Genomic DNA, 20529 nt, shown 5'->3' with positions numbered 1-20529 from the left:
GAGTGTGAGAGTTCTTGGATTAGAACATACACCATTGCCGATATTGTGGTGTTGGTTTCGTTCATACACCAAAATATGCCCTTTAGATGGTGGGCACGTGCGATGTTTATTATTTTTTATTTTACTTTTATTTTTTGATTCATTTACGGAGGGCGCCGGTATTTTCGTGTAAGCGGAGCGTTACCATAGTGATGGTGGACACGGGCGCCTGCGCACTTGCGATTGTTTCGGCCTGTTATGGTAGCGTTTGTTGCTGTGGTCACTAAAGCTTGTGAGTTTTGACAAAAATGTAGTTACTCAGCTATGACTGGGTGTAACGCTACCATAACAGATAGAGTCTGCTATCAGACGCTACAGCGTCTGATTTTGCATGATACTAAGTTTTCATATAAAGGCTGATGGGCGTTCTTTTGATGAGAGAATATATGGTATTGCAATAACTTGGTTGCGGCATTTATACGGGCGCCGTCGTGGAGACGGCAAATGTGAGCGCATGCTAGTTGGTGGTGTTTCTATATTTGTTTCATTCTCACCGCTATTCCTGTGTCAGCTAAGCGTTACTGTGGAGACGGAGGACGCGTGCGCGTGCGCACTGGGGTTTGCTGTGGTTTCACTGGGCACGTCGCTATCCCTGTGTCAGCTGAGCGTCGCTGTGGAGATTGAGGACGCATGCGCGTGCGCGCTGGTGTTTGTTTCGGTCTCGCCGGGCGCGTTGTTATCTTTGTGTCAGCTGGGCGCTGCTATAGAGACGGCGGAGGCATGCGCGTGCGCGCTGGGGGTTGCCCCGACTTCCGGCTTTTTGTTTGAATGTGGGCATGCTGACTGCCGCTATAATCAGGTTTGTGAGCTGCTGGGTAAAATGCGGAGATGGAGCCATGATTGGCTATGAGGTTAGAGCAACAGTTCATAGGATTGGCTACGTATATCGGCGGGCTTTTTGGGATGAATGAATTGATACTATTGGCAGGTTAGCTACATGGGAGACCTTGCTGATAGGTTCAGAACTGACAGCTAACACTGTTTGTTTATGTTGAATATGATACATGTGCTTATGGAACCGATCACGGATGGAGTTAAAGAGTATTAGATCTTTTATGGACATCATGTTGTGTTTTTAACTTTGTATATGTTATGTTTTGCACAATTTTGTATTCTGATCACTTATTATGGTATATGCAAATTTTCATGGGCGGACCCAATTGGGGATAGGTGTCTACTTCCTATATAAGGCCGCCAATGTCACTGTTGTGTATGCTTGACAAAGACCCTTAGGGGTTGAAACGTTGCATTATGGCACAATAAAGATATCTATGATCTTCACCTGGATTGGATGCTGTCCTTCAATTTGAAACTATTGGTATGTAATTCTCCCTTTGGATCCTGTGGAGTTAGGACGTGCATCCACTTATCACGGTAGTGCTGTTAGCCGCCATCTTTTGCTATTTAGCCCGCCTATAGCTGACTGTCCTGCCGTAGGTTTGAAGTACTGCTTGGAGCCTAGTACTTCCTCGGCGTTCCGGCCACCGGTTACGCGCCTCAGTAGGATGTTGCCTCGTCTTACAGCACGACTCCTACTGGTATTTCTCCTTGTTGCGTTGATCTCGTTTCTCACTCAGCACAATATACCTCGCTTCTCGTCCTTTCTTAGGGCACCGCCGCTATCTAGTGCAGGCGCGGTCCCGTAACGTTCTCTCTGTTCGCTAGGCCTCTGTCAGGATCCCACCCCTGACAGGGACCCCCCTGAGTCTCTCCCCGCAACACCCTCTGCCACAGGGTGCTGCCTATTCGATTCCCAGTCAGCTTCTCTGTAACTTCCTATCCAACCCCCAGTTTTACCAGACTGTGAGGAGTGGCCTAATACATAGCACCCTTAGCTCCCCCTGGAGGCCAGACTGTGAAGTGTATTGGTGTCTGTGATACCTGGTCAGGTGAATTCCTTCAGTGCCATCAGACGTACCATAGCCCCCCTTAGCGGCGGAGCATCAGTACTGCAACGACCAGGACTCTGGGGCGCTGCAAGAGGATTTCCAATATTTTGCAATGCAGTGCCTCGCAGCGACAAGGATATTAGAGATTATGGGTTGGAGGGGACGGGGGAAATTCAAAAGTGATATACCCAAGATGGCGAGGGGGCCCGTTAAAACAAGAGGGAGTTGAGTAATCTCTATTAATATGGATTCAACTTGACACCAAAATGACCTAAGACACGGGCATTCCCACCATACGTGGGCTAGCGAACCAATGAGGTTGCAACCTTTCCAACACAGAGGGGAGGAAGAAAGGTGGAATTTAGCCAACTTGGTTGGAGTAAAGTACCATTGGAGGTGGATTTTTTTAATTTGCTCTAAATGCCCAATACAAGAAGAAAATTTGGATGGGTGTGTCATAGCAAAGTCCCAGTCAGCCAGGGGAGCATCGAAAGAAAGGGCAGCCTCCCATGAGGACATGAAAGGGAGTTTGCATACTAAGTCATGTGATAGGAGGGCTTTGTAAATAATTGAAATGCCATGAGCAATCAACGTATTTGGTCTAAAAAATCTTTGGAATGGAGTCTCCTCTTCCGGGTGAAGGGCGGGCGGCCCAAATTGGGTGCAACGTTTCAGGAGGCTACGAATTTGGAAATATTGGAAGAAACATCCTCCAGGGAGAGAGTAGCATGCAGTCAAATCCGGGAATGGTATCAGACCAACAGAGTTAAATAAGTCGCGTACCCAGAGAATCCCACATCTCCCCCAGGCAGAGAGAGACAAACCATCAACCGCAGATTCCAAAGCTTGAAGGGACACAAAATGGGTTAAGAAAGAGAGAAGAGTAGGGCATAATTCTGACCAAATTTTTATGCCAGAGCGTATTGTATTAAGAAAGGGGCCATGTGGGGCAGACCGGAGCAAACATAATTCCAACAGTACTTTGAGAGATTGTCTAGGAGCGAAGTTAGACTCTATATTAAACCACATAAGCGACGAACCACCTTCCCACCAGATTTTGAGAGGTTCTAGAAGAGCAGCCTTATAGTAGGCTTGGACTCTAGGAGCCCCAAGACCTCCTTTGGAGTATGGGAGTGACATTAACGATCGTTTGATTCTATGGGGTTTGCCATTCCAAATAAAACGATCGATCAGAGATTGGAATGCTGATATATATCTAGATGGGACGGAGAGAGGGAGACATCTGAAAAGATAAATGAGCTTAGGAAGGATTAGCATCTTACTAGTTTGAATTCTGGCCATCCAGGACAAGCGGGAGTTAGAGAATTGGTCTAGCTCTTTTTTTATATCAGAAAGAGTTGCGTCACAGTTAATGTGGACAATGTTTTTGGTATGAGATATTTGAATACCTAAGTAGGTAAAGCCAAGAGGGGACCAGAAGAAAGGGAACTTAGATTGAATATGCCGCTGGAGAGAGGATGGAATGAATAGAGGGAAAATTGTAGATTTAGATAAATTTAATTTGTAATATGAAGCTTCAGCAAATTGCGCAAGAATATCGGAGACAGCATTAAGGGAGTCAAAAGGAGCTGAACAAGTTAAGACTACATCATCGGCGTATAGACCAATTTTATGTTCATGATCGCCCACCCTTATCTCTCTTATGTTAGGGCACTGTCTTACAGTAGCAGCAAGAGGCTCCATAATGAGCGCAAAGATGATGGGGGAGAGAGGGCAGCCTTGGTGGGTACCATTGGAGATGGGGAAAACACTGGATCTGAAACCGCCAGAACGGACAGATGCACAGGGATTGGAATAAAGGGCCATAATAGCTTTGGTAATTTGGCCAGAGAGACCGAATCTTTGAAGAGTGAGATCAATAAACCCCCAGTGCACTCTGTCAAAGGGTCCCCCTCTCCACCACATCCAGCAAATCAATCAAGCGTCTTGTGCCGTCTCTGGTCTGTCTACCAGGAACAAACCCAACCTGGTCCGGGTGTACGAGTGAAGGGAGTATTGTCATTAGCCTATTGGCCCAAAGTTTAGCATAAATTTTGACATCGCAGTTTAAAAGAGCAATGGGGCGAAAGTTCCCTGGGGAGGTCATAGGCTTCCCTGGTTTGGGAAGAGTTGCTATAGAGGCTTCTAGGCCTTCCTTTTTAATACTGCCCGTAGAGAGCCAGTGATTAAAGAGGCGTAAGATGTAGGGGGACAGGATAGGGAGGAATTGAAAATAATAAGAAAAAGAAAAACCATCCGGACCAGGGGCTGAACGTTTTTTAGTCTCTTTAATAATTTGGGTTATTTCAGATGACTCAATCGGTGAATTAAGGAAGGATAGTTGTTCTGAAGTAACTGAAGGTAGATTTGCCTTATCTAGGAAGGAGGCTATGGAGAGTTGGGACGGTTGAGGAGTATTGGCATCTAAGTTAAGGTTATATAGAGAGGTGTAGTATGACGCAAACTCTTCCGCTATGTGAATTGGATTGTAAATACGAGAGCCGTCAGGTCTCAGAAGGTAGTGAATTTTGGACTGGGCCTCCCTTTTTTTGACACGCCTGGCCAGCAATGCACCCGCTCGATCCCCCATTGAGTAGAATTTGGCATTGGATTTCCTGAGAGCATTTTCTGTTTTACGGAGAAGCAATTGGCGGAGATGAAGGCGAGCTTCTGAAAGTGCTGAGAGCAATTGCGGAGATGGTAGTAGTTTGTGTTGAGCTTCAAGTTGGGCTATCGCACCCAAAGCTGTGTGGAGGTTCATGTTATATTTCCGCTTAGCTAAAGCAGCCAATTTGATAAAGTGGCCACGAATCACCGCCTTATGAGCAAACCAAAGGGAGTCATCACATATCTCCTCAGTATCGTTCATGGAGAAATATTCCTTTAAAGAGGCCTCTATCATTAGGGAATTTGATTGGTCCTTTAGAAGGAATTCGTTAAGCCGCCAATGTGAGGGAGGTCTAATTGCAAGAGGATCCTTTAGGGAGATCGAGACAGGTGCATGGTCAGACCAAGTAATATTACCTATCTCTGCGGAAATACAGTGAGGGAGGGCTACATCATCCACCAGTATATAGTCAATTCTGCTATAAGAACCTCGCCTGGATAATCCCGCTCATTACAGTGGAAGTATCTCCAGATATCATGAAGGTTGAATGCATTAATAAGTTTGGCTGCTTCACCTCTGGACACAGAAGAGGCCGAGCAGTCCAGGGCCTTAGATACTGGAATGTTAAAGTCACCTGCAATCAGTTTATAACCATGTTGGATACTGCTCAACGTTTGGAAAAAGGAGTTTAAAAACTTGATTTGGCCAAAGTTTGGGGCGTAAATGGAGGCAGTAGTATAGGGGGTATTATTAATTAGGCATAGCACTATGAGGAATCTGCCCAAAGGGTCTGCCACAGAGTTAACTAATTGAAAATAAATCGCTTTGTTAACAAAGATGGCGATTCCAGCTTTTTTGGAATTGGCATTGGCAAAAAATTGGTGAGGGTATAGGCCTGAATGCATTCTAAAGTTATCTCGTTCTAACAAATGAGTCTCTTGAATGCAAACGATATCATGATGCATTTTAGAGAGTTGACGCCAAACCAGAGACCTCTTCCGAGGCGAGTTGAGGCCATTAACATTAAAAAAAAAAGTGAGATACACATTATTAATAATAAGAAGAATGCAAATGTGAATGTAGCGCCCCCACCGCCGCAGGGCCGAGGGGTACCCGGTACCGGGCCTCTGAGTCTCTGCTCTGGGGTTGTCACGGTGGCTAGAACCGGTCCGTGACCCTGCTGAGGGGCGTACAGTGATAGATGTGGATGGTGGTGGTGGTGCGGTGCAGTAAATAACGAGGACACCAGGTTGCAGTCTCTTTACCTCTTTACTGAAGGCTTCTGGGTCCTCAGTCCGGAATACGGTTAGCCGGGCTGCGCAAGTCCGGCCGGTCCGATGGCACCTCCAGAGTTCCCTTCGCAGGTGGAAATCTGTGCCTTCCTTCTAGCGCTTATGTGTTGTGGTCCTCCCCTGCTGTGCTTACGGGATAGTCCCCACAACTGTTGTGTCTGTTTCTCGTGTTCCCTCACAACTCGATTCTGATGTTCTTCTTCTTCTCGTCCCCCAGATCTTATGGTAGGACGCACCCGTATGACGGGAAGGCTCGGAGCTCTTCCGGGACCCTAGAGTCGCCCCTCTCCACAAGTTGCCCCCTATGTCTGCGTAGGTGATGTAGGTGAGACAGCCAGCCTATAGCTCTCTGCCCTGCCATTGGTTTGAAGTAATGCTTAGAGCCCTGTACTTCCTCGGCGTTCCGGCCACCGGTTATTTACGCCTCAGTAGGATGTTGCCTCGGTCTAACAGCACGACTCCTACTGGTATTCTCCCTGTTGCGTTGATCTCGTTTCTCACTCAGCACAATAAATCTCGCTTCTTGTCCTTTCTTAGGGCACCGCCGCTATGAAGTGCAGGCGCGGTCCCGTAGCTTTCTCTCTGTTTGCCAGGCCTCTGTCAGGATCCCACCCCTGACAGGGACCCTACCGAATCTTCCCCTACAACACCCTCTGCCACAAGGTGTTGCCTGGTTCCAACCCAGTCAGCGTTCTCTCTAACTTCCTGCCTAACCCCCAGTTTTACCAGACTGTGAGGAGTGGCCTAATGTATAGTACCCTTAGCTCCCCCTGGAGGCCAGACTGTGAAATGTATTGGTGTCTGTGATACCTGGTCAGATGAACTCCTTCAGTGCCATCAGACGTACCATAGCCCCCCTTAGCGGCGGAGCCACAGTACTGCAACGACCAGGACTCTGGGGCGCTGCATTCCCCCCCGGTTAAATCCAGTACTCCTGGACTGGGAAGAAAACAACAATACATGTCAGCAAAAAGACATACAATTTTGAAAATGCAAGTACAAGTCAACTTTTTTTTTTTTTTTTAACAGAGCTTCCCTTTATGGGAGGTGAGGACACTTGAACATTACAAACATGGTTAAACACTTTTAATTAACTTTACTATAAATAACTTTTCTTACCCACCTGGGTATTCTACTGAGTGCAAATTCTGAACAATAATCCAACTTTGCCTTTAAGGACATACTCACTAAATCCACTAAAGACCTTCTTATATCACATATAAGGCTAATTAACTTTTATGCATTCTCCTACTTTACGTCTGCAGGACCGCCTGTCCTAACTGCTCCAGACCTACTGCCTCTCCTTTCTGTTACAGGACTGCTCCTTTCTGCCCGAGCCTACTGTCCTTCCACTACTATACACAGTATAGAACATATTTTTCTTTCAGTTCAAGATCACTGAGCCATCCCTATATGGCTCCTAAGAGGACTCACCACTAGCCCCTACGGGTTCACTTCCTGTCCTCATTCTTCTATTAACATTATTGAACATTTCTTACAATCAACTAGTTAGTTACATTTAACTTTCACATATCAACATCATTACTTTTTCTGTCAAGACATTATTGCCATCTAACCATCTTAAGGCAACACTGTACATAAGTGCAAGATGTGAACATCCCCTTTAAGAGAGGACCAAGTCTCTACGTGGTAGTGCAACTTCTCAAGCCGCAGGTCCGTATGCAGCAAGGACTCCAGTGCAAGTTCCAAGAACCGTATCTTCGCAAAGAGTCCGTCTTTTATGTAAAACCAGTAGAGAGCACCTTTAAGAAGGTGCAAACTATATACAAGGAGTTTGTATCATGCATTGTTCATGATTCAGCAGTTCTTTGATAACTTGTGCAAAACGTAGAAAACAAACAAAAACAATAGGGATCCCGGGTCAACAAAGTGATCCCTTTAAGAGTTAACCCTGGACGGGTTTTAGCAGCAAAATAGCAGAGAAAAACAATGAAAACAGTTAACTTATTTACAGTCATTAAAGCATTTTTGCTTACTCATCTTGTAGTGTAGGGGGTGGTCTTCTGTCCCCGGCCGATGCAGCACCTGTGCTGGTAGTTGGTCTCCCAGGTGCCATCAGATCAGCCGGTGTCTGGATTTGAAGGCTAATCCTGCTTGCAAGCTCGGCGGCTGCTACAAGGCGGACGGTGGTGATAGTAACGAGATCTGTCAAATCCGGATCAATCGGGGTCACGGCAACAGGTGACGCTCCCTCAGGCTCACACCGGTGGACGTTCCGAGCGCACCATCCTTGTGCATTCCAGCGGCGAGTGTAGGTCACCTGATCCCCCCTTTGCAATGGGTCACCATCTCGAATGCAGCAGGGAGTTTTTACGTTGTAGCTAGTAACGAAGACGTTAGTCGGTAGTCCCGGTTCCTGTATGGAGCCCCAACCCCTCTTCGGGTGGAAGGCTAGCACAGTCCCCCGCTTTACCACGTCGTTCCTGTTGTGCGCAGGCTTCCTGCGTTGCGTCTTCGGCATATCAGATTGCTCTGTTTCGTCTCGGTTTTTCCAGTGTTGGATCAGACATTGTTTATACTGTTCCCAAGTGAGCACAGCAAGGGTGAGGCTCTCCCCCGGAGCTCCATACGGCTCGTTCCAGTGGGTGTCCCACCGGAGGATCACCCCATCTGGGCCCACATCTATGGGTTCCCCCATCTTGGTCGGTAGGGGAGGTACCAGCTTCCCCATCACGTCGGGGGTGAGGACCACCCGTTCCACCGTAAAGGTGCGGTCATTGTTGCTGGGGTGAGGAGCGGTCACAGGAGCGGGATCGGTCAGGGGAGCCGGATCGGTCGGGAGAGCAGAATCGGCCGGGGGAGTAGGGGTGCCGTCCATACCTGCGCCTGATGTGATTCCACCGATGTCGATCTGTTCTGTTGATGAGGACACTGGAATCGGCTGCAGCCCGGACCGCGGCTCTTCCGGAGTGGCCTCTTGACGTGGCTCCGCCCTCCAAGGTTCCATGGCTGGGATAGGTAGGCTCGGCTCCTCCACTGGCGGCTCCCAGGAGTTCAGGTCCTTCACGGGCGGTGGACGCGAGTCCGTCTCTGATGGGTGAGGGCAAGCCGGGATCACCTCGCCGTTGCTCGGGCACTTGCTGCTCATCGTCGCTGTCTGGCATTCGGCGGCAACGCATGCACCTGACTCCGCCATTTCTCCGAGGTTGAGCTCCTTCCTCACCTCGTTCCCGCCGTTGCAAATCAGGGGGCGGTTCTCCTCTGCTGCTGGGCAAGTCGTCATCCCGCAGCAGAATTCGGAGGGGGCGGTCGCTACTCCTGGTGCCGCTCTGGTAGTCTCCTCCCATGGCACGCCCTCCTTCTCTCTCTGCGCTCCCTGTGGCGCTGCAATGGCGGCGGGTTTTGGCGGGAACTTTTGGCGGCAAGTAGCAACACACAGTCTTTGCAATAAGTCACAGTCCAAGTATAATAAATCACAGTTCCAAGGCACACATGACCCGATTCTTCAGGCTTAAGTAGATCCTGTTCGTGACGCAAAGTTGAAGAGCCCCCACCGCCGCAGGGCCGAGGGGTACCCGGTACCGGGCCTCTGAGTCTCTGCTCTAGGGTTGTCACGGTGGCTAGACCCGGTCCGTGACCCTGCTGAGGGGCGTACAGTGATAGATGTGGATGGAGGTGGTGGTGCGGTGCAGTAAATAACGAGGACACCAGGTTGCAGTCTCTTTACCTCTTTACTGAAGGCTTCTGGGTCCTCAGTCCGGAATACGGTTAGCCGGGCTGCGCAAGTCCGGCCGGTCCGATGGCACCTCCAGAGTTCCCTTCGCAGGTGGAAATCTGTGCCTTCCTTCTAGCGCTTATGTGTTGTGGTCCTCCCCTGCTGTGCTTACGGGATAGTCCCCACAACTGTTGTGTCTGTTTCTCATGTTCCCTCACAACTCGATTCTGATGTTCTTCTTCTTCTTCTCGTCCCCCAGATCTTATGGTAGGACGCACCCGTATGACGGGAAGGCTCGGAGCTCTTCCGGGACCCTAGAGTCGCCCCTCTCCACAAGTTGCCCCCTATGTCTGCGTAGGTGATGTAGGTGAGACAGCCAGCCTATAGCTCTCTGCCCTGCCGTTGGTTTGAAGTAATGCTTAGAGCCCTGTACTTCCTCGGCGTTCCGGCCACCGGTTATTTACGCCTCAGTAGGATGTTGCCTCGGTCTAACAGCACGACTCCTACTGGTATTCTCCCTGTTGCGTTGATCTCGTTTCTCACTCAGCACAATAAATCTCGCTTCTTGTCCTTTCTTAGGGCACCGCCGCTATGAAGTGCAGGCGCGGTCCCGTAGCTTTCTCTCTGTTTGCCAGGCCTCTGTCAGGATCCCACCCCTGACAGGGACCCTACCGAATCTTCCCCTACAACACCCACTGCCACAAGGTGTTGCCTGGTTCCAACCCAGTCAGCGTTCTCTCTAACTTCCTGCCTAACCCCCAGTTTTACCAGACTGTGAGGAGTGGCCTAATGAATAGTACCCTTAGCTCCCCCTGGAGGCCAGACTGTGAAATGTATTGGTGTCTGTGATACCTGGTCAGATGAACTCCTTCAGTGCCATCAGACGTACCATAGCCCCCCTTAGCGGCGGAGCCACAGTACTGCAACGACCAGGACTCTGGGGCGCTGCATGAACATTCAACCAGAAACATTGCAATATCTTATGGCGACAAGGTGGACCAACATGAGGAACCAGCAAATAAAATGGTGCAGGAAAGAGGGAGAGGAAAGGAGGGAAGAGGGAAGGGTATGAACAGACAAACAACAAAAAAACCATAACCTGAGAGTCCATTCAGGTGTTACCCGAATCCAGAGGTGAAACAGAGAAACAATTCACCTATGGGGCAATATGCTGAGTGGGTCCTACAGGGGACCAAGCTCAGCAGAAAAAATAAAAATAAAAGTTTGCGCGGGAATAGAGAAAAATAATAATCTAAAAAAGAAAAAGAAGTAAAAAAAGGAGGATTCCAGCCAGGAAGCAGTAAAGTTGTGACTTCAGGCAACCTTCCAGTCCGGAGAAATCCGGCGTCTTCCAGATTTAGATCCACCAGGACCAGGAGAAGCAGTTGTCGAGGGCAGAGAGCCGGGAGGAGTCAACCCCCATTGAGACAAGGTCTTTGCTGCTTGTGAGGGGGTTAGGCAGGTGGTGAATGAACCGTCTTTGCGAATGCAGAGCTTAGTAGGAAAGCCCCAGCGGTATAGGATCCCTTTCTCCCTTAATATTGTGGTATATGGCAAAAAAGCCCTGCGTTGGGCCAAAGTGCCGGCTGATAAGTCAGGGAAGACAGAGACTTTAGCAAAGCGTTCAGGTAATGTTGGTTTACTTCTTAGTGTTTGCAGAAACTCCTCTTTCATGATGAAAAAGTGTATACGTGCCAGCACATCTCTGGGGACAGTGGGGCCCAATCCTGAAGGCTTAGGGATCCGGTGAATTCGATCAATAATAACTCCCTCTTTAGTTGCGTTAGGGAGAACAGCAAGTATGAACTCTTGTAAGAAGGGTCTTAAGTCTTCTGAGCCCACTGTTTCTTCAATGCCTCTGAGCTTAACGTTATTTCTTCTAGATCTGTCCTCCAGGTCCAGAGTTTTGGAGAGGGTTTTGTTAGCAAGAGAACTTAGGTTCTCATGTGCATCCCACAAATCATTATGTGAGGCCACAAGTTCTGCCATCTTTTGTTCTAGGTGGTCTGTGCGGCTCCCCAGCTCCTCCACCTCTCCTTTAAGGTCCGTCATCATAGCGCGCATATCTTCCTGAAGGGAAGTGCATAGGTCTCCCAACATGACCTTCATCATAGGCGCTGTGATCGGGGCGTCGGTGAGGTCTGTTGCAGCTGCGCTCGAGGTGGATGATTGAGAACCTCGGCGCGCTGAGCGGGACAGTCTAGGTGATAGCGGCGCCATCTTGGATGTCTGGCACGTCTGGGGAGAGGCCGCAAAGAAATCACCGATGCGCCTAGTGGAATCCCTGGGGCCGGCTTTCGTTTTCCCCATGTACTCACCGGTAAGTGAGGTACTGGTGCGAGGTGGTACAGGACCGGAAGGGCTGCGGGTATGTCGCTATGAGCCGCTTATATCTTCCTGGCAGTGGAGCTCCCGCGTTATGCGACCTGCTCCATTAACGGTCAGGCCACGCCCCCCGGCAGCAGCCTTTTATAACAAAGAAAAACATCCAAGCCTGGTTATGTTTTTCCTGAACCTACATCAAGTCTGCCAAAAGCATGTAGTGAAAGTTGTTGTGGTCTCGTGAGTCCATGTTTGAACTTTTTGGCCATAATTCCAAAAGGTATTTTTGGTGCAAAATCAACACTGCACAACACCAAAAAACACCATACCCATAGTGAAGCATGGTGGAATCCACATTATGCGTTGAGGCTGTTTTTTGGCACCTGGAACTGAAGCTTCAGTCAACGTTCCATTTGAACAGTTTCAACCAAATATTAGACAATTTTGCCTCGGCTAAAAAAAAAAGGTAGATGAAGAGAGATTTTTTTTTTCAGCATGACAATGACACTAGGCATATTGTAAAATCAATAAAAGATTGTCTTTACCAGAAGAAGATGATTTTTACCGTATTTTCCGGCGTATAAGACGACTTTTTAACCCCTGAAAATCATGTCAAAAGTTGGGGATCGTCTTATACGCTGGGTACGGCGTGTGCGGGGAGGGGTCCTGGATGGTACCCAGGGTCTGGAGGAGAGGAGCCTCTCCTTCAGTCCCTAGGATCCATATTCATTAAAAAAAAAGAATAAAAAAAAAAAATATGGGATATACTTAGATATACTAACATAGAATGTAAGTCCGCAAGGACAGGGTCCTCTCCCCTCTGTACCAGTCTGTCACTGTAAACTTGTTTACTGTAAACGATATTTATAACCCTGTATGTAACCCTTCTCATGTACAGCACCATGGAATTAATGGTGCTATATAAATAAATAATAATAATAATAATACTTACCCCATATCCCATATTTTTTATCTTTATTCTTTTTTTTTTAGATGAATATGGATTCCAGGGCCTGAAGGAGAGTCTCCTCTCCGCCAGACCCTGGGAACCATCCAGACCTCACACGCCATATAAGATGACTGGGCGTATAAGATGACCCCCCCGTCTTATACGGCGAGTATATCCCAAACTCCATATTTTAGATGGAAAAGTTGGGGGTCGTCTTATACGCCCAGTCGTCTTATACACCAGAAAATATGGTATATATCTCCAAAACCTTGTATGTATACATATATATACAGGTGATATACAGTACAGACCAAAAGTTTGGACACACCTCATTTAAAGATTTTTCTGTATTTTTATGACTATGAAAATTGTACATTCACACTGAAGGCATCAAAACTATGAATTAACACATGTGGAATTGCATACTTAACAAAAAAGTGTGAAACAGCTGAAATTATGTCTTGTATTCTAGGTTCTTCAAAGTAGCCACCTTTTGCTTTGATGACTGCTTTGCACACTCTTGGCATTCTCTTGATGAGCTTCAAGAGGTAGTCACCGGGAATGGTTTTCACTTCAAGTGGGATTTCTTGCCTTATAAATGGGGTTGGGACCATCAGTTGTGTTGTGCAGAAGTCTGGTGGATACACAGCTGATGGTCCTTCTGAATAGACTGTTAGAATTTGTATTATGGCAAGAAAAAAGCAGCTAAGTAAAGAAAAACGAGTGGCCATCATTACTTTAAGACATGAAGGTCAGTCAGTCCGAAAAATTGGGAAAACTTTGAAAGTGTCCCCAAGTGCAGTGGCAAAAACCATCAAGCGCTACAAAGAAACTGGCTCACATGAGGACCGCCCCAGGAAAGGAAGACCAAGAGTCACCTCTGCTTCTGTGGATAATTTTATCCGAGTCACCAGCCTCAGAAATCGCAGGTTAACAGCAGCTCAGATTAGAGACCAGGTCAATGCCACACAGAGTTCTGGCAGCAGACACATCTCTACAACAACCGTTAAGAGGAGACTTTGTGCAGCAGGCCTTCAGGTTAAATAGCTGCTAGGAATCCACTGCTAAGGACAGGCAACAAGCAGAAGAAACTTGTTTGGGCTAAAGAACACAAGGAATGGACATTAGACCAGTGGAAATCTGTGCTTTGGTCTGATGGGTCCAAATTTGAGATCTTTGGTTCCAACCAACGTCTTTGTGCGACGCAGAAAAGGTGAACGGATGGACTCTACATGCCTGGTTTCCACCGTGAAGCATGGAGGAGGAGGTGTGATGGTGTGGGGGTGCTTTGCTGGTGACACTGTTGGGGATTTATTCAAAATGGAAGGCATACTGAACCAGCATGGCTACCACAGCATCTTGCAGCGGCATGCTATTCCATCCGGTTTGCGTTTAGTTGGACCATCATTTATTTTTCAACAGGACAATGACCCCAAACACACCTCCAGGCTGTGTAAGGGTTATTTGACCAAGAAGGGGTGATGAGTGATTGGGCTGCTATGCCAGATGACCTGGCCTCCACAGTCACCAGACCTGAACCCAATCGAGATGGTTTGGGGTGAGCTGGACCGCAGAGTGAAGGCAAAAGGGCCAACAAGTGCTAAGCATCTCTGGGAACTCCTTCAAGATTGTTGGAAGACCATTCCCAGTGACTACCTCTTGAAGCTCATCAAGAGAATGCCAAGAGTGTGCAAAGCAGTCATCAAAGCAAAAGGTGGCTACTTTGAAGAACCTAGAATATAAGACATAATTTCACTTGTTTCACACTTTTTTGTTAAGTATATAACTCCATATGTGTTAATTCATAGTTTTGATTCCTTCAGTGTGAATGTACAATTTTCATAGTCATGAAAATACAGAAAAATCTTTAAATGAGAAGGTGTGTCCAAACTTTTGGTCTGTACTATATATATATATATATATATATATATATATATATATATATATATATATATATATATATATATATATATATATATATACACATATATATATAATAACCTCAATAGGGAATGTTTACAATTTGGATGCACCATGCTACAATGTCACAACTACATTTAAATCCCATGACTCTGCCCAGCATGTGTGTAACACGGGAGTTGGAAGGTAAAAGTGTCATATATATCAGTGCCATGTAAATATTACACAATTTAAGCTAAATTATATAAAAATATATTTTTAAAAAAAGTAAAAAAAAACCAAACAAATTATGATTAAAAGCTAAACTTTTGAAACTAGATAGAAATACCACATTATGTTACCCCAAATTTTGACTGCAATGTTTTTCCTTTGCACGTTATTATTAAATCAATCTATCTCCCATTGAAAATTGAAGCTACATTTCAGTTCTTGTCCTTTAGGGCAGGTTGGTATTTCAAATCTTAACATGGAAGCATCTAAACTGGTCGTTCTCAGGAATTTAGAAGCATCTCTGCTCTTCTTCCCAAATAACTCAATGTAAGACACTGACCTTAGGATCACGGCCAAGATTTCTGTTCATTGTCCATCTAGGATCAAGGCCAAATCCTCCAAAGATTTAGATGAAAGAGTAAAAAATATGAGTTCGAAATATTGTGAAACTGTGGATATAGTCTGATCAGTGTCATCATGATGAGATCAAAAGGCAAGGAAGTGGCCTGCGTCTTCTCAGAGTCCAAGATTGAGAAACTGAAAATCCCAGGATGCTCAATATAATAATATATAGTCTTGGAACTCTTAGAAACTCTAGTTTATATGCATTTTGTCTTAGATTTGTCTAGTGTCCTCTGTGTAAGTGTATGAGTAGAACATTGTAGATTCCCAGAAAAAGGACAACATTTTCGATTGAAACTTGATGTGTAAGTCAACAGCACTGATCCATATAGCTGAAAACATTTGCGAACAAGATACCTAGTGGCCTCCTTCAAGCTGAAAGTTGATAGTAGACAAAACTTTCCTAGACGAGAAGTCTATGATTATTTGAAGAAGTGTAAAATAGCATTCAGGGTTGAGGACCATAAACACGGTGGTCAAGAATGGATACTGTTTGCCACTGACCTAAAGAGGTAAGAAATTCAGGAGCGCGATCAACCCTGGAACGCAACTACTATCCATGGTCTGAAGAAAGCTCGTTAGAGATTCTAGGAAATGATTATTCCTCAGGAGAGGAAATAAAATATAATTCAACATTTCATGTTTTAGGCTCAAAAAGGGCGTTGCTTGTGGAGAAGTTGAGTATTACGTTTATGAGTGGCTGAAGATAAGACTTTAAGATTTAGTCCGAATTAATGAATTTCCCAGTGGTGGCTCGATGACAATTATAAGCATATTATTATGCACAAGTGAGGCTTCTGATCATGCATGGTACTCTTATTAAAGGACTATTTCCAGTAAGAAAAAAAGAACTAGAACAGAAGGTACAGCATCTGAAGATCTTCATCAGCATCTTAATTTTGTAAGCAATGCAGCCAGTCTGAAAAATTGTGAAAATTGTATGAACAAGTAGCTCGCAATTCTTTCCATATTTGCCTAACTAAACCGTTGCACTATGACCTCCATTTCATCGGAACAATTATTGTTTGCATTGAGGGTAATTGGAAGAATGTGGCTTAAAGTATAATTATTTATTAATAGCCTGTAATGACTGACTATTATGAGAAGTTTAGAAGTGATTTACTAGTATCAAGAACTTGTGTTTACACCCTCAAGGCTACAATTCCTCACTATACCGTCATGAGTTAAAGGTGCATTATGATCATCTCAGAGACAATCACTAACTTTAAAGTATGGAATGGACCAGAGGGCATTTGCTCCCTTAACCTCCTTCTATCCAGAAACTCCTAAAGAGTAACCGTCATTTTAATTTATATTTGATAAATCAATAATACACATTAAAATAAGCAAAGTTGTAATATATCTTATCAGAGAAATTTTATTATTTCTCCTCCTAGATTTCACCCTCAATTCATGGGTAAAATCTGCATTCAGTGAAGACAGATTTTCCTATTACTGATGCAGGAGATAACAGTTGGTGCTTGTGACAGTTGGTGCTTGTAAAACTCTATGGAGAAGGGAGGAGCTGGAGGCCAACACAGAAATTCTCCAGAAACTACAGTTACAGTCCTCCATAGAACTTTATGAGCACCAACTGTCATCTCCTATCTCAGTAAAGGGAAAAATACAGTATGTATTCACTGAAGACACATTTTACCCATGAAATGAGAATGTTAGAAATGAATACTCAGTCCAGGAGAAAAAAAAGTGTCTCTAATAAGATATATTATAACGTTTCTTACTTTCACGAGTAATATTGATTTATGAAAACAAGAAATGAAATAAAACAACTAATACTCTTCCAATATAGTCCCAAGTCACCCTTTTATCTTTAGCTGGTAATACTGTACAGTTCTTCATTGATTTATGACTTAAACATCCACTTTTTTTTTTTTAACAATTAATAAAAATGTTTTACTATATTTTCTGTTTGTGTTGACATGCTCCTTAATGCAGAAGACCCAGGCTCATGACATATCATACAGTGCTGTGCATTTAGTCCATATGACTCATGTCATGTCCTACGACTTGGGAACCATACAGTATTGTATATTCATTGTATTGTTGTTGTTATACTGCTATGGAATCAGTGTCATGATCTGTTCCAGGGTTTAATCCTGTCTGCCCTTTTTCCGGGCGGATCATGTCAAGGGTTAACTTTGCTCTGCCTCATTCTGGGTTCAGGTTTGTCATTTAGCTCTGATGCATCCTGCTGGCAGTGTCAGCTATAGTTCTGCCTTCGGCATGTGAACCTGACTCTGGTAGCTCTTGATTTGTCCTGCTGTGATCCCTGACTTGCCCCGTGTCTGTTGACTCCCTCTGTCTGCCCTTTTCCCAGCGTTTCCGTTTGTCTGTTTGATTCTCTGGTTCCTGACTTGGCTCGCATTCGGCACTTATGCCTTCTGACTTTGTCTTATCCACTACTGAACCTCCTGGCTTGTTCTTGACCACGTGTACTGCTTATCCCTTTTTGTACTTCTGCCTCTGATTGTATTTTGACTCGGCTTGTCTTACCACTCTCTCGCCACTTGGTGGCATCTGTACTGCTGCTCTGTGTGTGCAGTCTCACTTCAAGCTCCCTCTGGTGGAGGTTCCGTTATACTACACTGCGGCAGCATGACAATCAGGTTTGCCTTTTACCTTTTAGAAACTTGTCTGGTCTCTCTCTTTGTAGTCAAGCTCCCTTTTTCCCCAGTTAGTATTTGCTATCATTGAAGGATCATCTCTCTACATCTGTGGTTCAGAATTGTCTTTTCTCAAGCTGCTGCAGCTGTTACTATTGTGCATCATACAAGAATTCAATCTGAGATAAACTTCTTCTGTAATCTTCTTACGTGCCTCTGCAGTTGAGTTAAGCTATCTGATGAAGTTCTTGGTGTGAGTACTGGTCCATACAGACATCCATAGAAACACTGTCAAAAGAGTTCCACACTCGCAGCCTAGTTATGGGGTCAGAATAACTCTGTATATGTGCAGACATATCATGCCTCCATGCATCTGCAGTTGAATTAAGTTATCTGACAAAGTTATTGGTGTGAATACTAGTCCACACAGACATCCATAGAAATGCTGTCTAAAGAGCTCTACACTCGCAGCCTAGTTATGGAGTCAGAATAACTCTGTATGTGTGCGGATATATCAGTCCTCTGTGCATCTGCAGTCAAGTTAAGCTATCTGACAAAGTTCTTGGTGTGAGTACAAGTCTATACAAACATCCATAGAAACGCTGTCTAAAGAGTTCCACACTCGCAGTCTAGTTATGGAGTCAGAATAACTCTGTATGTGTGCGGACATATCATGCCTCCATGCTGCATCATAGCGTCCCTTAGAAGCAATTAGTGGAGAATAATTTGGTGATAAACCAGAGGTTGGCCCATGGGACAATTAATTTGTTGCCAACTTGTATATGAAGGGGTATTCCCATCTCATCTCCTATGTACAGGATATGTTTAAATATCTGTTATATGCCAGCCTGATCTTGTATCTATCTCAAGAATGGTGCACATTTTCACACTGGTGGGAATATAGAGGTGGCCGCTTGCTGTACATTGCTCTCCATTCACTTCTATGGTTGTTCCAAAAAATTGCTAATCAAGGTCTAGGTCCCAGAAGTGGAACCCGTAACTATCAGAAATCTATGGCATAAATGTATGAAATGGGCATACCCCTTTAAGTAAACTTACATGAATGTCACGTTCCAGATTTTTACAATGTGGATCTGTAGTACAGTTTGTGCCCATTATCCCTTCCTCGATGTTGGAATGCCTTAGCCAAGAAGATATTGAAGGTAAAGGAGCAAGTCATAGGGGGCGTCATAAACCTGCAGGACACCTAAAATACAAATAAACTATTTGAATATTATTTTTATTCTTCAATTGCAAATATTTTTTATTTTATTTATTTGCTATTTAATATTTTAACTTAGATTTTTATTTTATTTTAACAAAGTTTTTACATACTGTTAAATGATGCATAAATCAAATTTTGGGAGTCAATTAAAAAAATAAATAAACATCACTTGCCTCTAAATCCAAGCCATCAGCTGCTTGTTATCTGATGCTCTTCATTCACTTAAAGGCAAAATACATTTCAACACTTTCCCAGCTGAGACTTCACTTCTCTTTCAGGTATGGAAATGCAGTCAGAGATAACTGAAGAGGACGAAACAAGAAATATTGAATTTCCTCATATCAGGTTTGCACAAATGAAATGGCTGCAAGGCGAGTCATTCCAGTAATGGGCTCACACAATAGCAACATATATATTGTATATTGAGATCATATTTATTATGGATTGCAAGGTAAAAAAAACTTTAAAGTTACCCCAGGCTTAGGGGACATAGAAGTTTTAAGTTGCAAGCGCTACAGTTTGTACATTTGACTTTGTACCTATTTAACAAATGGACTTTTTTTTCTTAGAAGAGACCAAATTTACCATTTTGATGGGTTGTCATAATGGCATATATGTACGGTAACTGAAATATTATATGACCAATGAAAAATGATTAACTCTTTTCAACAGTATTTAACAAGGATAGAGCAAACAGCTCTGTATCCAGACTATAAAAAAGCTTCAGTCTACCTCTCTCACAGCAAGAAAACCTAGCACCGGTGTAGTTCAAGGGAATCTGTCAGCAGGTTTTGCTATGTAATCAGAGAGCAGCATGATGTAGGGGCTGAAACCCTGATAACAGTGATGTATCACTTACTGAGCTGTGTCACTGTTTCTATAAAATCAGTAATTTATCAATAGTGAAGAAACTGAGGAAAAAACAGGGGTAACAAGTCCCCGACGCGCGCTGCCAAGAAGTGCTGAGACTGGATGTGTGTTATTGTGAACTTTATTTATACACACGTTTCGGAATGAGATCAACTCTTTCTGCGGGAACAGGTAATAATAATAATGCACATCCAGTCTTAGTACTCGCAGTGCCTGGGAATTACCGCTCTTGTTATCCTCAGTTTCTTTATGTCTCCTCCCACCATAGTGTGGGTCATTGGCCAGAGGAGCAGTTTATCCATCTGCCATAGGATTAACGGAGTTGTGCCACATCTCAACTCAGGGGAGCAAACTCCTCCACAAGCTATTTCACTCCTATTTGTGGTAACACACTTGGAGCTCCTCTCTCTCTCTTATTTCACATATTTTATCACTAGAGGACTAGATATCTTGTGCCTCATAGTCTTGCTGCTCTATGTAACCACGCCCCCACCACTGATTGG

This window comes from Ranitomeya variabilis, chromosome 4, assembly GCF_051348905.1.
Source record: "Ranitomeya variabilis isolate aRanVar5 chromosome 4, aRanVar5.hap1, whole genome shotgun sequence".
Classification (NCBI taxonomy): Eukaryota; Metazoa; Chordata; class Amphibia; order Anura; family Dendrobatidae; genus Ranitomeya; species Ranitomeya variabilis.
This window is presented reverse-complemented; position numbering follows the sequence as displayed.